Source organism: Pan paniscus, chromosome X (assembly GCF_029289425.2).
Source record: "Pan paniscus chromosome X, NHGRI_mPanPan1-v2.0_pri, whole genome shotgun sequence".
NCBI lineage: Eukaryota > Metazoa > Chordata > Mammalia > Primates > Hominidae > Pan > Pan paniscus.
In genome coordinates, this window is record NC_073272.2 from 27302216 (window position 1) to 27327345 (window position 25130).

At 39.3% G+C, this 25130-nt stretch overlaps 1 long non-coding RNA gene across 1 annotated transcript in view; it reads right to left on the reverse strand.

Moving 5' to 3' along the window:
* Nucleotides 1–23340, reverse strand: part of LOC117977557 (uncharacterized) — an 86031-nt gene extending 62691 nt beyond the window's left edge. The window contains exons 1-2 of the long non-coding RNA XR_004668751.2: nt 22275–23340; nt 12969–13044 (exon numbers count right to left, since the gene is read on the reverse strand). This is a non-coding gene — a long non-coding RNA (uncharacterized LOC117977557). The remainder of the gene's footprint in view (nt 1–12968; nt 13045–22274) is intronic.
* Nucleotides 23341–25130: the final 1790 nt, after the last annotated feature.

Genomic DNA, 25130 nt, shown 5'->3' on the forward strand with positions numbered 1-25130 from the left:
CCCACTTTAAACAGGCACACATGTATGTATACACACACACAAACATACACACATGCCTTTGACTTATATAATGAAGCACATCTTCAAATTATGAGTGTAACTAATTTGGTAAACAATACTACCATGAGCAGTTAAAAGATGAGGAGAGTTGTAACCATTAATGCTGATTCTATAATGCTGAAGTATAATGTTTCCCATATCCACATGGACATTTTGTAACTATTATTATTGAAACATCCTTATATAATTTGGGAGATAATGCATCATGCTTTCTTTGCCAGAAATACAGATGTTTTGATGAGAGTCTTCTGCCTAATTTCCTTTCAAAACTGAGTGGAGTATCAGGAAACATGTTTGCTCTTTATGAAGGCATCTATTCAGAGTGAAATAGGAAGATCCTGGCACAAAACTAGACCGTTTTATTTGTCTATAGTCATCTCCATATTTTATCCATCCTATCTCCAAAATCCCAAAGGAATCCTGGCATTCATGTTCTGTGTTCTAGGAAAATAGGTGAGAATTACAAAAAGGCTGTGCTTTGTTTTCTTTCTAGTACTCTAATATTCATAATATTGTTGGGCCCACCCTGTAACTCACGGCCCACTCTGAAAGTTGATAAGAAATAGTAACACATGGTATTTTTACATTACTTTACCCTTTCCTTCCATTTACCAATTGTAATTCTGGAGTTCTTTTTATATCCTTCCCATATCCAAAATTAAACAACTCCAGTTTCTGACTTCTCATCTTTGGGAACCTGGATAAGGAGTGGGTACTATGCTCGCTACCTGAGTGATGGGCTCAATCATACCCCAAACCTCAGCATCATGCCTTTGTAACAAACCTGCACGTGTACCCGCTGATTCTAAAATAAAAGTTGATAAAAGGGGGTAAAAAAAGGACTGGGTTCTGTATAGTGCACTGTATTAGTCTGCTGGAGCTTCCATAACAAAACCACAGAGTCTGAGTGGCTTAAACAACAGAAACTTATTTTCTCACAATTTTGGAGGCTAGAAGTATGAAGTCAAGGTGTGACAGGGTTGATTTCTTCTGAGGCCTCTCATCTCGGCTTGTAGATGGCCACCTTCTCCCTGTGACTTCACATGGACACAGACACCAGTCACAAAGAAACCAGTCACATTGGCTTAGGACCCACTCATACGAACTCATTTTACTTTAATTATATCCTTAAAGGCCCTATCTCCAGATTCAGTCATATTCTAAGGTACTGGGAGTTAGGACTTCAACATATGAATTTTAGGGGAACAAAATTCAGCCCATAACACACAGTTTTCACCAACATCATACAAAAATCTCTAGGCCACTTTACTGTAGAGAAAAATCCCTGTTTCAAGTCTTATTTTTCTAAATCGTATTGATGTAAATTGATGTAAATATGTATGGTTCAACATATGGTTGGCAAGTCAGAAGTGACTCAGGGATTTAAAAAAATGTTTTGGATATTCCAACACATTCAGTAGGTAATCCAGTCCTATCAGGCAGACTGCCTGGATTTCAAATCTATACCCACACTGAATAGAGGCCAGATATATTCTTTTTGTGCCCTCTACTCTCCACTCCATCCCAACTAAGTGAGTTGGAATTATTTGAGGGGGAAAAAGATTATGAACAAAAGAATCATGGAGAAACACCAGATTCTCTTCTCTTAAACTCTTCCAACTTTCATCTAAAGTGTCATTTAAAAAAATTTCCAAAGATCTATTATCATAGTGGGAATGGCATAATATAATCCATTGATCATATAATGTCTGTCCTAGGTACATTACTACAAATATCTGATATGTCACATCGTTCCTTCTTTCCTTTCTTCCCGCCCCTCTGTGTCTGTCCCTGTCTCCTCTCTCCTTAGACTCTCTAATTCCCTAATTCACACATACAAGGATGCAGGGTGAACCTTAAGTAAACTGATTGCTAATGCAATTCATTTACCAAATCATCTCTCCGTGATCACATCTGATGAGGACAATGAAGTTAATAAGGACACATAAATGAAGAAAATCTAGGAAGGATAGCTATAAGGAAACAAGCACAGGATTGAGAAGAATGGGGGAAGGGGACAGGCTGTGATCACAGTCAGGGGCACACTGGAACACAGAAGCAAGGGGATGAATGAAGGCTTCTCCTTGTGACCTTAGTACATTGGGATGTAGCTGATCACATTACCCAGTTGGATTTTCTAACAAAATCTCAGTTGATGCAAGGATGTTATTCTGAAGGTAAGATGTATATATGAATGATTATATGGCTTTGGTATGTTATTTCCTTGCTGTAGAGAAGAATCTATTATTTATTTATGGAAGTAGCACCAGCCTCACACAGTTTCCACAGGTATGAGGGATAATTTACAAACAAAATATAAGCATCTTCCAATGTAGAAAGCATCAAGGTTGTAATGAGGGAGATGATTTTTTTTTTTTTTAGCAGAATAAAAAGTGCTAGCATGCTGTCACTGGGGATAGCTATGTAGTTGTTTGCAGGTCATGTTTCTTGGTAAACTGGTCCAGCGCTATTAAGAAGGAATTATAGAAAACACATTTGTTTTTCTGCTTCATGGCCAGAAGTAATTTTAATAGATTCCTGAGTTTTGTCACAAGGCAAGCTAGGGACATATGGAAATCATTTTTAGTTGTTAACGATTTTGTTGCTGATGGGAATTGTAAAGAGGATTTATTTTAATCATTTTGGGACTTATTAAAGGGACTGCTAATAGCTGGGGCCTGGGAGGATTAATTACTTCAAGTGTGTTCACTAACAGGCCCATGTGAAAGTGGGATTTTAGCTGTCAGGAGACAACATACCTATTCCAACTAAACAAATGGCACAGGTGTTAGAGGAGCCTCAGCTCCCAGCCAAGGTCAGAAAGCAAAGCCTGGTAATAGATCAATAAATCCTCTAAAGCATCTCATTTTTTCAAAATTCTTCCCAGAAAAGTAAAACACACTGGGTTTGGCTTGGAAAGTTACTAACTCCATGGTCCTGAGCAAGTTACTTCACTTTTCTCTGCCTCAATGACTTTATCTGTAAGAAGGAGATAACAATAGCAACTACCTACCTACAATAGCACTTTGAAGGTTGTATTAGTCCATTTTCATACTGCTATGAAGAAATACCTGAGACTGGGTAATTTTTAAAGAAAAAGAGGTTTAATGGACTCACATTCCACATGGCTGGGGAGGCCTCACAATCACAGTGGAAGGTGAAGGAGGAGCAAAAGCATGTCTTACATGGTGGCAGGCAAGAGAGCATGTTCAGGGGAACTGCCCTTTATAAAACCATCAGATGCTCTGAGACTTATTCACTATTACAAGAACAGCATGGGAAAAACCCACCCCCATGATTCAGTGACCTCCCACTGGGTCCCTCCCACAACACATGGGGATATGGGAGCTACAGTTCAAGATGAGATTTGGGTGGGGACACAGCCAAAACATATCATTCCACCCCGGCCTCTCCCAAATCTCATGTCCTCACATTTCAAAACCAATCATGCCTTCCTAACAATCCCCCAAAGTCTTAACTCATTTCAACATTAGCTCAAAAGTCCACACAGTCCAAAGTCTCATCTGAGACAAGGCAAGTCCCTTCTGCCCATGAGCCTGTAAAATCAAAAGCAAGCTAGTTACTTCCCAAATACAATAGGTGTACAGGCATTGGGTAAATACACCCTTTCCAAATAGGGTAAATTGGCCAAAACAAAGGGGCTACAGGCGCCATGTAAATCCAAAATCCAGTGGGGCAGTCAAATTTTAATGCTCCAAAATGATCTTTGACTCCATGTCTCACATCCAGGTCACACTGATATAAGAGGTGGGTTCTCATGGTCTTGGGCAACTTTGCCCCTGTGGTTTTGCAGGGTACGGCCTCCCTCCTGGCTGCTTTCATGGGCAGGCATTGAGGGTCTGTGGCTTTTCAAGGTGCATGGTGCAAACTGTTGGTGGATCTATCATTTTGGGGTCTGGAGGATGGTGGCCTTCTTCTCACAGCTCCACTAGGCAGTGTCCCAGTGGGGACTCTGTGTGGGGTCTCCCACCCCACATTTCCCCTCCACACTGCCCTAGCAGAGTTTCTCCATTAGGGCTCCTGTAGCGTACCTCTGCTTGGACATCCAGGCATTTCCATATATCCTCTGAAACTTAGGCGGAGATTCCCAAACCTCAATTCTTGAATTCTGCGCACCTGCAGGCCCAACACCATGTGTAAGCTGCCAAGGCTTGTGGCTTGTGCTGTCTGAAGCAATGGCCTGAGCTGTATGTTGTCCCCTTTTAGCCATGCCTGAGACACAGGGCACCAAGTCCTGAGACAGCAAAAGCAGCCAGGACCTGGGCCCGGTCCATGAAGCCATTTTTAGCTCCTACGGCCCCTGGCTTGTGTTGGGAGGGCCTGCTGTGAAGACTTCTGACAGTCCCTGGAGATATTTTCCTCATTGTCTTTGAGACTAACATTTGGTTCCTCATTACTTATTCAAATTTCTGCTGCCAGCTTGAATTTCTCCCCCAGAAAATGGGTTCTTCTTTTCTATCACATCATCAGGCTGCAAATTTTCTAAACTTTTATGCTCTGCTTCCCTTTTAAACATAAGTTCTAATTCCAAACCATATCTTTGTGAATGAATAAAAATGAATGCTTTTAAGAGCACCCAAATCACCTCTTGAATGCTTTGCTGCTTAGAAATTTCTTCTGCCAGATACCCTGAATCATCTCTCTCAAGTTCAAAGTTCTACAGATCTCTAGAGCAGGGTCAAAATGCCATGAGTCTCCTTGCTAAAGCATAGAAAGAATCACCTTTGCTCCAGTTCCCAATAAATTCCTCATCTCCATCTGATACCACCCCAGCCTGGACTTCGTCGTTCATTATCATTATCAGCATTTTGCTCAAAACCATTCAACAAGCCTCTAGGAAGCTCCAAACTTTCCCACATCTTCCTGCCTTCATCGGAGCCCTCCAAACTGTTCCAACCTCTGCCTGTTTACCCAGTTCCAAAGTCACTTCCATATTTTCAGGTATCTTAATAGCAGTGCCCCACTCTACTAGTACCAATTTACTGTATTAGTCCATTTTTATACTGCTATGAAGAAATACCCGAGACTGTGTAATTTATAAAGAAAAAGAGGTTTAATGGACTCACAATTCCACATGGCTGGGGAGGCCTCACAATCATGGTGGAAAGCGAAGGAGGAGCAAAGACATGTCTTACATGGTGGCAGGCAAGAGAATGTGTGCAGGGGAACTGCCCTTTTTTAAACCATCAGATGTTGTGAGACTTATTCACTATCATGAGAACAGCATGGAAAAACCTGACCCCATGATTCAATTGCCTCTTACCGGGTCCCTCCCATGACACATGGGGATTACGGGAGCTACAATTCAAGATGAGATTGGGGTGGATACACAGCCAAACCATATCAAAGGTCAAATAAGATGATACACATAAGTCTTATAGCACCAAACCTGACACAGAATGAGTGCTCAGCAAATTATCACTATTCTGAGTAATATTGTTATTGTTATGCTTAAAATCTGTGTCTATTTCATTATACATGTTAGAAAGAGAGACACAAAATTAGAGTATTGAGGAGAGAGTAGGCCTAGGTCTAAAATTTTTATGGTGTTCATTGCAAAATAATGGAATTACAATTTGGAAAATAGAATTTACAACATTTTCTGCATGGGAAAATTCCTAATGTTCGGATGCTCGCCAGTTCCTTTAACTTTTTAGACATCAACTCAGGATTTTTTTCAGTTGTGCTTTTGTTTTATTTTGCTTGTACCTTTGCTACTCAAAAATATTGTTCCTATCTAAATAAGCATTTGTGGTATTTTCTTTGGCTATTTTTAAAATGTAACGTTTATATGATCAGATTTAGCCCTTTTTCAAAAAAAACTTTTATCCAGTCTAACCATTTCCTAAAATTAAATATCTGTAACCTTTCCATTGAATAAGCAGGTTCATGGGATATAATTATAAAGCAACTTTATTTTTGTCTTCCAATATTTAGCTCTTTAAATTTATTCTGTGGGGCTGGTTCTTTTTTTGGCTTTTGATCAAAGTTAAGGACAGTCCCATGATTCTGATGGTTACTTTTTGGATATGAAACAATCTTTAGTTAGTAATTACTTTGTCCTGTCAAAGTGCTAAGTTTCATTTGAAGGTAAAGCTTCTCTCTTCTTCTAGTCTGCTTGCTGCAGGCTGTTTGCTAGTGGGTGGGTGGAGGTTCTGGTTAACTTGCTCTTTCTTTCTCCTCTTGCACATTAACCTTTTTTCCACAAAGCCATTTCAGATCACTCTAGGTTTAGAGCTACAGGAGGCAGAAGGGTATAAGACAAGAGCATTCTTGCTTGCATGTCATTGTGTGATAATCTAGTATCAGTGTTCTGTAGATCTGGAAGGTATTTAAAGGTAAGTTTTTTGGGTATACCTTTATGAGTTCACCAGAGACCCGTGTGGTGCTTTGCCTTTCTTCATCTCAATGCTGAGGAGCTCTCACTTTCAGTTCCTTTGATAGGGACAAGTGTATCTCTGATTGCCCTTGGCTGGTTACTAACTCCTTCCACTTCTAGCTGCTTCTTTTTTTTTTGATGGAGCCTCACTCTGTCGCCCAGGCTGGAGTGCAGTGGTGCAATCTCAGCTCACTGCAACCTCTGCCTCCTGGGTTGAAGTGATTCTCCTGCCCCAGCCTCTTGAGTAGCTGGTGTTACAGGCATGCACCACCACGCCCAGCTAATTTTTGTATTTTTAGTAGAGGTGGGGTTTCACCATGTTGGTCAGGCTGGTCTTGAAGTCCTGACCTCATGATCCGCCCACCTCAGCCTCCCAAAGTGCTGGGATTATAAGCGTGAGCCACCATGCCCCGCCTCTAGCTTCTATTTGACCCTTTAGCAAACTCTCTTGGACAAGACATGAGATTAAGATACGCTAATTCTCTTGTGTGTAGATGGCATGTTTCTCGCAAATTGTTGTGGGAATACACATGATCCCCAAAGAAGCAATATTTCTTTCACTTATGTTTTAAACCAGCGCAGTAGACAGATTCAGGGTCCTGTACATTACTTAGGAATGAGTCTGACCTTACCAGCGTGTTTCTCAGCCTACATGAGAAATACAGGAAACTTCTCAGGTGGTCTCCTTATACTTCTTTCTCTAGGTTTAGCAAAGTGGTTACAGCAAATCAATTTCTTTTTCTGAATTCCTCTGCTAATGTACAAGTACTGTCAATCCTTTTATATCCTTAGTTTGGGTGTGGGATTAAGAGTGCAATAACAGGGTTTTTTTTTAGCTCTAAAAAGTAACATTCCATTCTAGAAAATGCAATTATTATGTGGGTGTATCACAAGCCAGGACGCCTTATTCTAATTTTTTTATAACTATGTAGTATGTCCTATTTTTAATTTTATATTATCTTATATAGAGACATACAAATTGAAAAGTGTATATATATATATAATGTACATAACTTATATACATGTGTATGTATGTATAATTGTGGTAAGAAAACATAAAATTTACCCTCTTAATCATTTTAAAGTATATAGTTCAGTAATATTAAGTATATTCACATTGTTGTGAAACATGGACTACATATTAAATGTCTCATTGTATATTGAATAAATCTGGCTTTTTCTGTGATGAAACTTTATAAAAGCATTTTGGTTAGAATATTGTCATGAGAAACTTATTCATGCTGCTTTATAGAAGGGAAACTGGTATTAGGATAGACATGGCCAATAAGGAGATAGAATCTCCTAAAAATTCCAGTTCAGTAGCTATAACAGTGTCAAGCCTCATGGAAATTATTTTTGGAAGGAGAAGCAGGAACAGTAATAGCTCTCCAAACCTCAGCTCCATAAGTCTCCATTGCATAGATTCCCTATTAATAATACTTAGGTATTCCTAGTCTGCCTGCTTTCTTATGAACTGATACTATCTGCTTATTGTTTTTCTCTCCTTCATCTATCATTTTTTAGTACATCATAATTTTGGTTTTCTCAGTTTCTGGTTCATAATAATTTCTGTTTACTGCCTTATGACCCTGACAAACTGTTCATAACTCCAGCTCATTGTCACACAGTGAAATTCCTCATTCTCTTGTTATTGGTATTTCCTAATTGAAATTTTCAAGAGAGGAAATTAGATTTTCTTTGCTTATCTTTTCATACTATGTGGGCACTGCCAGCCAAAGCACTGGCTACCCTTGGGTGAAAATGTGGCCATATATGATTGCCACTTGAGCAGAGGCTTGGGGGACATGCTTCCTGAGAAGGAAACCTGGGTATGGCAGGCAACATGCTTAATTTCATGTACTTAATAAAAATATTTTTTTGCAGCTGGGCATGGTGGCTCATGCCTGTAATCCCAGCACTTTGGGAGGCCAAGGTGGGCAGATCACTTGAGGTCAGGAGTTCGAGATCAGTGTGGCCAATGTGGCGAAACCCCGTCTCTACTAAAAATACATAAATTAGCCAGGCGTGCTGGTGCACACCTGTAATCCCAGCTACTCAGGAGGTTGAGGCAGGAGAATCGCTGGAATCTGGGGGGTGGAGGTTGCAGTGAGCCGAGATCACCCCACTGCACTCCAGCCTGGGTGACAGAGTGAGACTCCGTCTAAAAAAAAAAATGTGCATGCTTACAAAAGAATAAGTCCGTCTCTCTATATTCATTTTCGCAGTTTTCAGCAGAGAACAGGAACTCTTATAGGAGAAGGAGGCTAATAAACGCCCTCCAAGAACAAAGAATTGAAAAAGGACTTCTGAGTTTCTCATGGTAATGGGGGTGGGCGGGCCATTTTCCTGATTTGGGTTCCCCCAGTAGCGGACCCTGAGACAAAGATGCTACTGCAAATAGTTTATTTGGGAGATGATAACAGGAGACACTGGTAAGGGAGGTGAAAAAATGAGACAAGGGAGGAAGGCAGCCAATAAAGAGTGCATTATTAGGGAGTTACCATGGTGGCTGTTTGCCGGTTAATTCTGGGAAATGTAGAATGCATCTTAGAGTTATCCCACATGGGGACCTAGGAAACTGGATATTTACCCACCAACTTCCCATCTATCATCAGCTGAGGGCTGCTTTTGGGAGTTATTAATTCTCTGGTACTACTGGCTTGCCCTGTGCACAGCTTATAGCTCCATGCCCAGGAAAAACTCTCAATCCAGGAGTCACAGGAGTTTGTAGTCAGCAGCCTTTAAAGTACACGAGGGAGAGCAAAAAAGCTGTGGACAGGGCATTGACAGCACTTACCCCAACACCCCTCCCACTCTCTTCTTTATTGAATGAAGCCTGATTTTATTCAGGCATTCAACCCTTTGGGTAGGTGACCCTACCTAGAGCTTAAGAGTAAATCTTGATTAATCTTAGCTAGTCATGGAGATTCCTTTCTATTGGGCATAGGTATTCACAGTGCAGTCTGGCATGAGATGTGAGATGAGATCTGCTGGAGGGTCTCTGGGAAAGGCGTCTTCATTCTTAGAAAGAGACTCACAGGAAAAGGCAGCATCTTATTTTGTACCAGATGTTCCATATATTCATGTGTCACTTGGAAATGTGAGACTCATCTTGGTGCCACAAGCCTTGAATTAACCGGCCCTAAAGATACCCTACCATAGGATTTCTCCTTTTGAGAGATGACAACTTTCCTGACTATCTAAATCATTTTGAGTAAAATTTATTCTTACCTGCAGCCCAAGGCATCCTAGTTGGTACAAGGATAAAGTGTAAGTGCACAATGAGAAGAAAGCTCATTTCTTGATGTTTTCAAAAAGATTGACTAAGAGATTACAGGATGATGTCAATATATTGTAACAATTTCAACTCCATTTGTATAACACTTATATCCCTCTGGGTTTTGTTGATGATTGATCTTTAATTCTAGAATAGCATTTTTTTTCAATATCCACCTTCATTTGCATGTCTATTCAATATTCCATGTGATTAAATATGAACTATGCATAAAACACTTGTTCTACATACTGAAGTGTAAATAGTTGTCTTGAAGGAAAGCACATATGCAACTGGTTGGGCTACCAGCCGAACTAACCACTTTTTCCCCTGAAGATTATTTTTAATGGAAAGACTGACAGTACAAATGTTGGCTACTCAGTCTTGGGTATTTGGCAGATAATTTCTCAAAAATGAATAAAGTGAACCTGTTACTTGAAGAAAAATGATTGACAGTATTTGTTGCCAAGGATAAAATGTAAGCTTTTAAGTAAAATTTTAATTTATGGAAAACTTTTATCTGCAAAGGCAACAGCTTTCTGTACTTACAGACTCGTTTGATGAGATTAGTGGTGGTATTAACAAATGTGTTTTTTTGATATTGTACAATAAAATGTGTCAGCATTTGGAACCTCTACATAACTCAGCGAAGCAATATTTTTCAAATGAGTGATGCATGATGTTATAAAATCATGCATAGGTAGAACTATTCAAAGTGTAAGATAGAATTTTAATGTAACAGAATAAAAATAACTTTATTAGTATGGTTTAAGGTTCCACATTACAACTAATTTTTAAGAAACTACCATTTGTTGAGTTTTGATATAGTGTCAAAAAAGAATATCCACAATTTTCTGAAAATATTCTTAAAATATTATTTCTGCTCTAACTACATATCTGGGTAAAGCTGAATTTTATTCATATACATCAACTAAAATAGTGTATCACAACACATTGAATGCAAAAGCAGATATAGGAATCCAGCTGTCTTCTAATAAGGCGGGCGTTAAAGAGACTTAAAAAATATAAAGTATTGCCACTCTTCTCACTTAATTTTTTGTTTTTATAAAATAGATTTTTCATAAAAAGTATGTAATTTATGTTAATATACAATAAGTTTATTTTAAATAATAATTTTTTAACTTTCTAATACAACAAATACTGGTAAATATAACCCACATAAACAAAGCTTTTTGGGTGTCCTCAATAATTTTTAAGAATTTCCAGGAGTCCTGTGACAAAAAAAATTTAAGAACTATTTTTAAAGGGCATAGAAGAAAAGGCTCAGAGTTGTGAATGGGTGAGAGATAGCATCAGAAAAGAGAGGTGCAGAGTCCTACAGTAATGAAGGTTTAGCGAATTAAGGATAAACCGAGACCTCGGTTGGTGACTGACAAACACAGAAGTGAAGAGTACAATTGAATCTGAGTTAATGATCTTGAAATAAAGAACAGTGGAGAGGTTAAGAGGTTACGTAGGAGGAGGCCTGTGGGAAATTTCTTGAAGCGTGAGAATTCTGGGTTCTCTCTCGACCCCTGTAGATGGAGGAATGGAGGTCAGTAAAAGAGAAGAATAGATCTGGGGGCGATTTATTGATATATCCTACATTGTCATAGTTCTTTACGGTTTGTTTGTTTTTTTTTGAGACAGGGCCTCGCTCTGTCGCCCAGGCTAGAGTGCAGTGGCGTGATCTTGGCTCACTGTAGCCTCCACCTCTTGGGTTCAAGCGATTCTCCTGCCTCAGCCCCCCAAGTAGCTGGGATTACAGGGGCATGCCACCACGCCTGGCTAATTTTTGCATTTTTAGTAGAGATGGGGTTTCACTATGTTGGCCAGGCTGGTGTCGAACTCCTGACCTTAGGTGATCCACCTGCCTCGGCCTCCCAAAGTGCTGGTATTACATGTGTGAGCCACTGCGCCCAGCCCGTAGTTCTTTCTGTTTATCAAATATACAATAAACAAACAAAACAAAACACAACTTTAAAAGGACTTTTTTTTTTCAGAAATGAGCATATTTAATGTTTTTAAGTTTGGAGGATGCAGAGTTAATGAAGTTTTTTTCTCTTTCAGGAGGTACATGAGCTTTATTAGGAAACCAGGGAACATATTGGCATGTCTGAATGAATGAATCTCAGATTGTTGGGGAGAACCCTGTCTAATGGGCCAAATATTAGCAAATGTTCTAGACATATTTCAGCTGTATAGACTTCACATAAAAAGTGACTGATGGAGGGCCGTCAGAATGAAGAACGGCATTTACTGTATCTGAAGCTCCTGACTTCTGGATTCAAATTCTACAATGTCCAGCTTGAGCCTTGATATTGTACCACTTTTATTGTAAAGTACATCATCCTTTCTCCTTAGGTGACAAGCTTTGCCAGTTTGACATTTATACTTCAAAATATAGGCTACTCCTTGGAAGAAATCTTGTTAATTATTTGCCAGTAGAAAAAGAAGCATGGCTTAAAGTAAATACATACTGCCAAGCTGCCAATAATTATTTAATACCACTATGTACAGGAAATGATTCATGTCAAATTGCTCTAAATGAATTAGAATGAATTTCTGTCTTTACAGAAACTAGACTTGCAATTACTAATATAATAAAATAATATTTGAGACAGGGAGATGGGGAAAACCATTAGTAAAACCAAAACCAAAGATATATTTGAATCAATCTTGAGGAATAGTATTTATTCTAAAACCAGTTGGAAAATGAGGGAAAGATATCTCACTGGGAAGGAAGGGAGGGAGGTTGCCAGATGATCTAATATTTTATGAATCCCTTCTGTTTCTCGGACTTTCTGTAACTTATTTCATTTTATCCCTCAACACCTTCCAAAGTAATTTTTGTGTCACATTTTAGAGATGAAGACACCCATACCCCCCAACCACCAAATTTTGGCAAATTGCCCAAGATCAAAGATCTCAAAGGTTTTCAACTGAGATTAAAACCCAAATATTGTTATCTTTGAAGACCATTCTTTATGATTTCTTGGAAACTCCCAACTCAGATCCTACAGAGATCTGTAGGGGAATATAAGAAGAAAGTCCATTGCTACAACTATTGTTTGTATTTTATATCACCTAGTTTATAAACAAAAATTCTTAGTCTCCATTTTTATTGTTCTATGAAACAGTTGAGAAGTAAGGAAGTATTCTTTAGAAAAATAAACACAGTTTCAAGGATTTTAGAGATAGACACTATAAATCAGCAATATAACTGCTACTTACTCATATTTAAGCCATCCATTGAGCCAAAGATTTTACCCAGATATGGTAGTGGGTCAGAAGACTTCATTTTTGCTGCCTAAAAATAGATAAAATAATACGAAGTCTCTATGTTTCATATTTCTGTTAAGCAAGGAGACACACCACCACTCTCAAAACAGTCATGCACAGCATACCTAGCTCAAATACGTATATATGTATGGTTTCAAATAAAATATTCCTCTTCAAGGGGTTTGAGCTCTGTGGAAGAAGGCACATAAACTATTTAACTTTTCATAGTTAAATAGTTGCTGTGATTAATATTCTTTAAGGTATCATTCTGAGGGTAGATAAAAATTCTTAACCCCTTACCTAATTTGCTCCCATTATTTTGGCAGCTGTCTCCTCTTTGTTCTCAAAATTACCCAATCAGCCAGGCATGGTGGCTCATGCCTGTAATCTCAGCTACTCAGGAGGCTGAGATGGGAGAAGTGCTTGAGGCCAGGAGTTTGAGACCAGCCTGAGCAACAAAGTGAGACCCTGTCTCTACAAAAAATTACCCAATCTACTTTGAACTTATTTACTATCCTGTTCAATTTTGTCCTTGGAAAGTCCCCACAGTGCCATTAATCAAGTTTTATAATTAGAAACTAAATACTGGACATTAATTATCATAAGTCAGATAACTCCTTTAAGTTTTAGCTTCCTATTCTGAAAACTGGGAATAAAAATACAGTCTCCCACACTTGTCAGAAATAAATGAGACAATATTTGTAAAGCCATTAGCCCAATGCCTGACTCAATAAATGCTATTATTATTATTGTTATTAATACTGAATCAAATTATAAAACAAGCCTGCCAATTTCAAACTATCTAAAGTTTTATTTTGCCAATGTGTTTATTTTTTTAAAGAAAAATTTTACTATACTTCCAAAAATATTTGAAGAGCTTACCATTAAAGCCATATTAAAAATAAGGTTTCAAAAATAAGAACAAAAATCAAAAGTCTTGTAAAGTAAACTGCCTCAGAAACATAAGCAATTAAGGCCACTGGTGACTCTCTCCATGGGTATTTGAATCCCTTTTCCATCAGAAGAATACTGGAAGAGAGTTGGCTGTTCCTAGAGCTGGTTCTGAGCTTCTAGGCAATAGAGACAGGAAGTTGGAAATAGGAACTTACACTGTTTTTTCCATGACTGATCAGAGGAAATGCCTGTTCAATGACGAGAGAGCAAAAAGGTTCTGTCTTTAAATTTCAAAAGGAAGTTATTGATTTGAAACTTCGTAATAGAGACATTGACCAATACTATATGCATTATTTACAGAATATGAAGTATTCTGCATTTACATCCATTGTTTTACCTAGCAACTGGGAAGCACCAAATGTAAGATTGAGCTCTTTGATGAGAGCCCTCACAACAAGTTTGTGCTGTTGAGAGAAAATCTATATTTAGCAACCGTTATCAGATCTGTAGGTGGGAAATTTTATTTGAAAAACTGGCAAGTCTGGTATATATAAAATGTTTCCCCCATTCCAGTGAAGAATCAGAGTACTAGAAGAACGAAAATAAACTTCCTCAACAAAACAAAAAATTTTGAATTTTTAGAAGTTTATAAGAACCTGGAGAATATACTGGAGAAAAATTAAGAGCATGGGATATCAGTTTCCCAAAAGCTTAATTCCTAATAACAAGTATTCCTGTGTGTGTGTGTGTGTGTGTGTGTGTGTGTGTGTATGTGTGAATGAAAATAAAATAGGAACTTATTTAACAAGAGACTTCAATATTTACATATTTTTCAAAAGTAATGAATAGTACATGATTTCTTATATTTAAAAGCCTGAAGTTATAAATATTGAAATTTGTAGATAGAAGTGGCAAAATGTCTAGGAAGGAACATTGGCTAGGACTGACCATAACCTTGCTGAGGAATACTTTTTGGGTAAATGCACAGAAGATGCGGACAGGCACCAGGATGTCAACTGATTAAGGTCACATAAGAAATAACTGTCAGAGCACTGCAATACTCACTATCTGTATAAGTACATTCTCACCTGTGGTCAATTCAGTACATATCTAAAAGTTTGCTTCACTAAATAAGAAACAAAGCTAATGTCATGAAAAGTCCCTAAGTTAAAATAGATGAACAATGATGTAAATCATCCTGTTATAAAGATACATGCAAGCATATGTTCATTGCAGCACTATTCACAATAGCGAAGACATGGAATCAACCCAAATGCCCATCAATGATAGACTAGATAAACAAAATGTTGTACATATACAGCATGGAATACTATGCAGCCATGAAAAGGAATGAGATCATGTCTTTTGCAGGGACCTGGGTGGAGCTGGAAGCCATTATCCTCAGCAAACTAACACAGGAACAGAAAACCAAACACCTCATGTTCTCACTCATAAATGGGAGCTGAGCAATGAGAACACATGGACACAGGGAGGGGAACAACACACAGGGGCCTGTTGGTAGGGGAGGGAGGGCATCAGGAAAAATAGCTAATATATGCTGGGCTTAATACCTAGGTGATGGGTTCAAAGGTGCAGCAAACCACTATGGCACACGTTTACTTATGTAACCTGCACATCCTGCGCGTGTATCCTGGAACTTAAGATAAATAGATGAACAAATCTTCCTATTTCAGGAGTTGCTTCACTACTGGGACAGAGGTATTTGAAATCTCTTGTCAAAAACTTTCTTTGATAGAGCTGTGTACCCATTGTTGAAATTTCATATCTATTCATCACTTTTATTTATGCTTCACTGTGATGTTCTGTAAATACTAACTTTCTCTTTGCATCTCTTGGTACACGTCTATGTTGCAGTTTTGGCACACTGACATATTCCTTATTTGCCTGGAACAGTGGTTTTCAATGCTGGCTGCACATTAAAATCACCTGGGGAGCTTTTAAATATATCAATTTCATCAATTAAGTAAGTCAAAGGCCCTGGGATTGGGGCTCAGGCATTGGCAGGTTGCAAAAACTCTCCAGGTGATTCTAATGTGTAGCCAGGGTAAGAACCACTGGGCTAGAGCCTTGGAGAAGCCTGTTTATTTAACCTTTTAAATCTGTTTTCTTTTTCCTTAGGGTTGACTGTGTTACAACAGGTTATACCTCTATGTAGTACCTTTACATGTTTATTTTCAGAAGGCTGTCTATTTCTGTATTTCCAATTTCTTGGGGATATCTCTGTAGCTTCAAAGAACAATCAATAATAAACGAATGCTATACTTTAAAATGATTTAGTTATACCAAGTTAGGGCTTTTCATTGGTCTTCCTCAATATTTGAATATGCAGTGTTTTTCAACCTTGACTGCACTTTGTAAACACTTAGGGATTTTTTAAAAAATATTGTTGCCCTGGTGGTGTCTTATCCCCACAAATTCTGATGAAACTGATCTGGGTTTCAGCCTGGATATTGGGATGCAAAACAAAGCTCCTCAGGTGATACTATTAATAGACTCTTAGCAGATAACTCTTGTAAATATTTTTAAGATAGGTAAAATGCATGGTAGGTAAATGATATGCTAATCTCTGGTCAAACTAAGGCAGCCAGTCAACCTTGGTTCCATGTGGGAATTGCTTGGGATCAGGGAGCTTTAAAAAATACTGATGCCTATGCCCTAGCAATTATGATGTAATAAGCTTTGGGTGTAAGCTGAATTTTGGGACTCTCCAAATCTTCCCTGGTGATTTCTGATATGCAGCAAAGTTTGAGAACCATAGTTTAGCCTGGTCTACTGTATTTAGCCTGGTCTACTATGATGGTTAATATTAAATGTCAACTTGAATGGATTGAAGGATGCAAAGTATTGTTTCTGAGTATATCTGGGTGTTTCTGGGTGTTGCCAGCAGAGATTAATATTTGAGTCAGTGGACTGGGAGAGGAAGACACGTCCCCGCCAGGAAGACCCACCCACAATGTGAGTGGTACCATCCAATCGGCTGCCAGCACAGCTAGAAAAAGCAGGCAGAAGAAGGTGGAAGAGCTAACTTGCTGAGTCTTCCGGCATTCGTCTTTCTTCCCTGCTGGATGCTTCCTACCCGCGAACATCAGACTCCAAGTTCTTCGGCCTTTGGACTCTCTTTTTTTGTTTTTTAAGAGACGGAGTCTAGCTCTGTCGCCCAGGCTGGAGTGCAGTGGCGTAATCTCGGCTCACTGCACCTTCCGCCTCCTGGGTTAAAGCGATTCTCCTGCCTCAGCCTCCCTAGTAGCTGGGACTACAGGCGCGCGCCGTCACGCCCGGCTAATTTTTTGTATTTTAGTAGAGACGGGGTTTCACCGTGTTGTCCAGCCTGGTCTCAAACTCCTGAGCTCAGGCAATCCACCTGCCTCGGCCTCCTAAAATGCTAGCATAACAGGCGTGCGCCTCCGCGCCCGGCCTGCCTTTGGACTCTTGAACTTAGACCAGTTGTTTGCTGGGGCTCTTGGGCCTTTGGCCACAGACTGAAGGCTGCACTGTTGGCTTCCCTACTTTTGAGGTTTTGGGACTTGGACTGAACCAGTACTGGCTTCGTTGCTCCTCAACTTGCAGATGGACTCTCGTGGGACTTCATCTTGTGATCGTGTGAGTCAATTCTCCTTAATAAACTCCCTTTCATATATACATATATCCTATTAGTTTTGTCCCTCTAGGGAACCCTAATACATCTACTAAACACGTATCTGTTTAGTCCATTTCAATAGTTTAAATCATGCTAAGGATATTTTAAAGGGCACTTGTATGTGAATTTTATTGAATACAGGCTTAAATGACTTAGTAAATTGACAGTATATTCCTGCTTCTTTTTGTTCATATGTGTTTCAGAAGAAAAGATACAAACAGAAAATTGAATATGGTACACAGTCTACAGTTCATTAATTTTGATTTACTTATTGTTCAAACCTCTGTTAGTGAATTTTTTCTTTCTTTGATCTGATCTCTTTTGTCTTGTGTTGAATGGGAATTTCTAGAGGGCAACCCAATCCCTTTAACATGCTTTGTTGCCCGTTGAACACATCCCCATACATCTTTCCGGAATTCAGTTGGATTATCAATTATTTTTCCAGAGTTCAATTGGACTTACATAAGTAGCTCCCTATTAAATCCCCACTAAGGCTGACTCTCAGAACCCAGCGGACACTCAGAGGGTACAGGTGAACCCAGGTTTGACATTTGGCCTCATTTCCGCCTCTCTCTTTGAGAAGAGTGAAGCACCTGTACAGCATTATTGAACAGGCCTTCCAGAAACCGTTTGTCTTACTTGAAAAAGGGTCTCTTTCAAAAGGAAAACTCATACGTTTAACTAGTGTCAATAAAGTAGAGGAGAGGATATTGATTTTTTTTTTTTGGAAACCAACACACAGTTTTTATTACAGTTCAACAAAATTGCCAATATCCTTCTTAAAGCATTTTAATAAAATTGACATCCTTGGCAGAGAAACAGAGCAAGTCTTTCATTTTCAGACAGTTGCCACTGGGGGTCACCATTACAATTGCTAAGCTTTGCCTGCAGTTCCAGAGCCACGGCAGCAACTCGCCTAAAATGACGGAGAAGATGAGGGAAGGACTAATGTCTTTCAAGCAGCTTTTTTTCCTTAGTGTCGCATGGAGGCATTGTTCAAAGATAAATATTTGTGTTTTGTGGGTAGGATACTCACCTGTGGTAAGAAGGGGTTCAATAAATTGTCTTGTCTGTCCAATAGATAAAACAATTCTTCATAGTTATAGCTTATTTCTGAGGTCTGTGCCAGCCCTCAGAGAGGGTGATCAATATGCACTTTTCTGCTCTTCTGAATTTTTCAGAAATTAAACTAGGATTTGTCTGCAGCATGTTTTTTTAAATCACTCAACCTTGTTTTCTTTATTTTATGAGTATCAACCCTTACTGTCTTATTAGTCAATACATTGTTTCTGCCTAGAAAATCCCTTTAGCTGTTTGCTTCTTACATATTAAATCACTGTCGTTGCCATTACATAAGGGAAATCAAATGAATAACCAAACCAAAGCCAGCTTCCCCTAGAGTGTGAGTCATCATAGGACAAACAGGACTTTTGGACCATGTGAGGATATGTATGTATAAATTGTGCAATACAGGCACTCAGGAGAAGCAATCCGGGCAGGAGAGGGGGCCGTGACAGCAGATGGCACTCCTGACTGTGTCTTAAACAGGGTATCTTAACTATTGGGTGGACTCCACTTATGTTAAACTTCTCCCAAGTAAAGCATCCCTTTCTGTAAAATTCTCTTGACCCTCATTGTTCACTCAGTACATTTAATCAACATTTCCCAAATATTCCCGTGGTAAAAACTATGGCTAAAACAATACATAACACGGAATTACTGCCCTCAAGGATCACTTCCTGAGGTGTGACTTGTGCACACGGGGCCTTCTGCTCAGAAGTCCCCCTCTCCCATCATTGTCTTAAAATTCTTAATAATTTTGAAACAAGGGGCCTTGCATTTTCATTTTGTTTTGAACCTTGAAAATTATTTAGCTGGTTCTGACTGCCCCAAAGGGGCTAATACTATACAGGGGAGAGGAAAAAAATAAAGTGTACTTGGTAATGTAATGCCAAGATTTCAGATGTGATCTATTAGCTGTATGAACAAAAGAGACCATAGAAAGAGTATTATCCTATTTGCAGGGAAGTGGAGCGAATTTAGGAAAGGTTTCTTCATAATTCCCATATTACTAAGTAGTTACGTGCAAGGTACTGCGCTAAATGATTCAGCGTATTCAAATATGAATTGACCATGAACCCTGCCCATCTCAAGTTAACTCAGTATATGAAAAACTTATATAGGGCAGAATGAGCTTGATCAGATTAGGTAGGACATGTGACTGGGATCGAGTGTTTGTGTGAATAACATATTTTTCCTACTTTTATGCTTTTTTTTTTTTCAAATCTATCCCATGCAGGTCTGCTAGACCAATCTTTCTAACACATTCCTTTGAAAACTCCCTTACTCAAAAATGCTCATAGGATCCTCGTTGCTTCAAGATAAATTCTAGACCCCTTAGCATGGCATTCAAGATATCCTGCAGTATTGCTCCAGCGTTCATTTTTAACCTAATGCTTTATTATTCTATGTGATTCCTTTGACTTTGATCAAAATAGGCCATCTGAAATCCTAATGTTTCAGTTATCTGTTGTTGTGTAAGAGATTACTCCCAAATTTAGCAGCTTTAAACAATAAACATTTATTATCTCAGTTTCTGTGGGTTAGGAATCTGGGAGCAGCTTAGCTGAGTGGTTCTATACTTGGCAAAAGTAAAAGAAGCCGGAGAAAGAAGCTGGCAACACAAAGGGAAGCAGAAACAGTGAATCTCAGACATAAATGGGGTAGTATATCTAGAGAAAGGAGTGAAGATGCTACCAAATTCTCAGACATCTTGGTTGAATTGAACCATTTTACTTGGTAAAAAATTCCGCCCTCCTGAAATGCTGGCTGAAGGCAAGGGGATTTTGGAATGGGCTATGGAGAAATGAGAGTTATGGAGTTATTTTTCTCACTTATCAAATTATTTGGATTTTAGTTGTTGTTGCTGGCTTAATGCTGTTCTGGCTTTTATTCACTTTTGTATATGAGGTATGTTCTTCATGGTTAAATATATCATTTAGCTCAGGGATGTAGAGTGATGAAAACCAGCACCTGGATAGGTAGTGACAGCATTCAGGGAGAAATGGACATTCCCTGGGAATCATGGACTCTGAAACCAACAAACAACTTTTCCATTGGTTCCCAAAGCACCTCTCTTATATGACTGGCTGTCATTTTTTTGTTTGTTTGTTTCTGTTTTGAGACGGAGTCTCGCTCTGCCGCCAGTCTGGAGTGCAGTGGCGTGATCTCGGCTCACTGCAACCTCCACCTCCCTGGTTCAAGCAATTCTCCTGCCTCAGCCTCCCGAGTAGCTGGGACTACAGGGGCCTGCCACCACGCCTGGCTCATTTTTTTTGTATTTTTAGTAGACACGGGGTTTCACCATGTTAGCCAGGATGGTCTCCATCTCCTGACCTCATGATCCGCCCGCCTCGCAAAGTGCTGGGATTACAGGCGTGAGCCACCGTGCCCGGCCACGCCCAGCTATTTTTTTTGTATTTTTTTAGTAGAGACGGGTTTCACCATGTTGGCCAGGATGGTCTCGATCTCCTGACCTCGTGATCTGCCTGCCTCGGCCCCAAAGTGCTGGGATTACAGGCATGAGCCACTGCGCCCGGCTGAGTGGCTGTCATCTTATATGGGAAAACAGATTACATTTGCAGTTATTCAGAGGATAGTTTGAATATATTGGTTATGGCTCATATTTGAAGTTATATGCTTAGGAAGAAGCTTGTTGTGTTCCTGGCAGCAAGCAAAGGTTGAAATGTACTGCGTATATACTTCTGCCATTGTAAAATATTTGACCAGATCCAGAAACCAGAGGCATGTCATTTGGAGACTTTCTTCAAGTTGACAGGATCCATTTGTTAACCACCCATTAATTCAACCTTTGAACTCACTTAGTATGCTAGTAAGTCCTAATTGTTCCATCCGAGCCATAAGGGTATTATGACACTGGTCAAACAAACCCAGAAGTGAAGTAAGAAGAAAAGAACAAAGGAGAGAAGGAGAGCAATGCTGCCCTTTTACATAAAGGTGCCTTTGGGATTATGGGCTCTCTCTGTCCTTGATCTTGGATGTCTGTCTCTATTTATATTTAATGGTTGTTCTGGGACCTGGGACAAGCTTGTCACCATGGGGCTGGAAGTGAAGGTACATTTTCTAAGGAGGAGATGGCTTTCAAATAATGGCCTAAAACTATTGCAGTGTTCTGTGACAAATCTCCTGTGGCCCTGCCCTAGTTAGAACTCTGGAAATGAAGTTACTTTGGTGTGGATTAGAATAAAGGAAATGAAAGGTTGGAAGAAATCTGAAAGGGCATCTTGTGTAACCTGTGCCTGAATTCCCTTTAAAAAGCAGCCTCTGTCATGCAGATAAGCCCACACTTACACAAGCTTGTCAGTGACAGAGAAGTTTTTACTGCATAGAAATCCTGGCATATGTTGTACTGAACTCTATTTTCCCATAGCTGCTTCTCATTGTTTTTTGGCAGTTATAATGAGAAAATGGAATCTCTCACAAAACAGTTTTTAAATTTTTTTATACATCATGATTTCTAAACACAAGTAAGCCAATACAGCTGTGCTTTCTTGATGATACAGTGAAAAGATTCAAAGTTTTTAACTTTAAAACCTAACCTTGTGTATTACTCCGTTCTCATTCTGCTAATAAAGACATACCTGAGACTGGGTAATTTATAAAGGACAGAGGTTTAATTTACTCACAGTTCAGCATGGTTGGGGAGGCATCAAGAAATTTTCAAGGCAGAAGGGGAAGCAAACACGTCCTCCTTCACATGGTGGCAGCAGCAAGGGGAAGTGCCGAGCGAAAGGGAGAAAACCTCTTATTAAACCATCAGATCTCTTGAGAACTCACTTGCTATCACAAGAACAGCATGATGGTAAGCTCCCCCATGATTCAATTACCTCCCACCAGGTCCCTCCCACGACATGTGGGGATTATGGGAACTACAGTTCAAGATGAGATTTGGGTGGAGACACAGACAAATCATATAACCTTGCATAGGATGGGATGCTACTGCATGTAACTTACATCTGTCTGTTTCTGTCCTGACCCCATACAATCTAGTTTCAACACAGCATCTAGAGTTAATTTTAAAGAAATTAAAATCTACCAACATAGTAAAAATCCCATCTCTACTAAATATACAAAAAAAATTAGCCAGGTGTGGTGGTGGGCACCTGTAATCCCAGCTACTTGTTAGGCTGAGGCAGGGGAATCATTTGAACCCGGGAGGTGGAGGTTGCAGTGAGCTGAGATCACGCCACTGCACTCCACGCTGGGCAGCAGAGTGAGACTCCATCTCAAAAAAAAAAAAAAAAAATGAGGTCACATCATTCCTCTGCTAAAAAACTGTTAATGTCTGCATTTCACACAGGGGGTAATACAAAGTCCTTACAATGGCCCAGGAATCCCTACGTGATTGTCCTCAATTACCTATCTGGTGGTCTCTCCTAACTGCTGGCCCTGCTCCGTCCATACTGACTTTCTTGCTGTCCCTGGAACATACCTTTACATCAGAGTCTTGACTCCAACAATCTTCTCCTAGAAGGATTGGCTTGCTCTCTCACTTCCTTCAGATTTTTGCTCATACTTCACTCTTTCAGTGAGGCCCATTCTTTCTATCTTATTTTGAACTGCACCACTCTCTCCCTGTACTTCAGGTTTCTTTGCCATTCCCCCGTCCCCCGTAAGCCAATCTCTTTTAATGCTTTACTATTTAATTTACTTATCCATTATGTCTGTTGTTTATTGTCTCCCCCCAAGAATGTAAGCTCATGAGGGCGGGAATCTTTGCCTGTTTTGTTCACTAATGCATGCCAAGTACCTAGAATTGTGCCTGGCAGGTATAGTACGTGCTCAATAAGCATTCAATAAATTAGAATTTGGGAATTCTCCCAACCCCTTCTTAATGGATATTGAGCTTTCCATTCTGTATGTTTAGGAACTGATCTTTGCTTCTTTTTTGAAAATCCTGTGTATTTTCAGTGGCTATTTTGACTTTTCTTCCGATTTCTTAAGAAATAATAGTGGGGTGAGGGGTATTGTATGTTCATATCTACAAATGATTTTTCGTAGCAAGCATTATGTTCCAAAGTCCCAGCTATACCATGGACTTTGAAAATGCCAGACTCCACAGGTGTTTGAATTCTGGTCTAACTGCTTACTAACTCTGACAATACGCAAGTCAGTCATTTTATTTGAGCTTGAACTTCTTCATTTACTGTAAGAGAAATTAAAATATAACTCATAGGGTACATATATATATAACAAATATACAGTTAGATGATGTATATACATCTCTTAACATGTTTCCCAGGCCAGTGTTTTAAAAATTAATGTGTGCATGAAATCGTCTGAGACTGTTGCTAAAATGAAGATTCTGATACAGTAGATCTGCGGTAGGGCCTGAGATTCTCTGTTTCCAAATGATGCTGATGCTACTGATTCATGGATCACACTCAGAGTAGCAAGACCCTAGAATGAAGAAGATGCCCAATAAATGTTTGTTTCCTTTATCGTCTTTTTTCCCCTATCTCGCCTATACTACCTCCAGTTATTTAGTGCCTAGAGACACAAGCTCATTTAAAGTGGCTCTCACTTCTTTACTTGGGTTTCAATTCCCTCTTAATGAGGTTTGTTCTACCCTTTCCAAGTTGATGATCGTTTTCATTGATGGAAAAGGTGGAAGTAACATAAGAATTAAGAAGTTTTCCTTTTCATTCTCATTTGAAGTCTAGCCTAAAGAATTTTGTTTTCCTTATTTTTCTCATGCCTCAGTCATGGCAGACTTGGTTTTCTGGTTCTGATTTTTACAAGTCCATTCTATTCCTGGCGATTCTCAATGGCTGCATGCCTCCCTTTCAGTTTTGTGTATGAACTTTTAAGATCTGACTGAATCAGGGAAGACCCTTTGCCAAGTTAAACAAAATATCTCCTTATAAACTCAGGTATCAGAAAGGAAAAGTTCAAGACAAATCACTAATGGGCATAGAATTCTGATGTTATTAATCACAAAGTTTATCCCTCTTCTTATACACAAACACTCCCCCAGACACACACATACATATCCTCCCTCTTACCAAGGAAAGAAGAAGAAAAGTGTTCTAGTAAAAAGAAAAGTGAAAGGGATTGTAGTCACTGTGAGATATCCTAGGAAGTTTTCTTTTGTTGTATAGTTTATACAAAACCAGAGATATTGTCCACGTCCCCTTTGCATATGAAGACACTTTGAGCTGCATTAGGGTATCTGTTAGGGTGTGGTGTTGAAGAGCTGGAATTCATATCACTATTATAATAAATTCAATTCAGTTTCACAAACAGAACTCCTGGTCTGTGCCAATCACTGTGTAGCTAGCATTACAAAGATGTACATGAATTGGGGGCCTCACTATCAATTAGGGGAGATATATACATGAAATAAATCAGCACAGTGTAGTATAATGAGTGCACAAGTTATGAAGATAGCAGATGGAAAGCAGGTAGGGTGTAGGCTTAAGTGGGGAGAGGGAGGTGGTCAGGGAAGTATTTACAAAGGAGGCCTCATTTTTTATTTATAA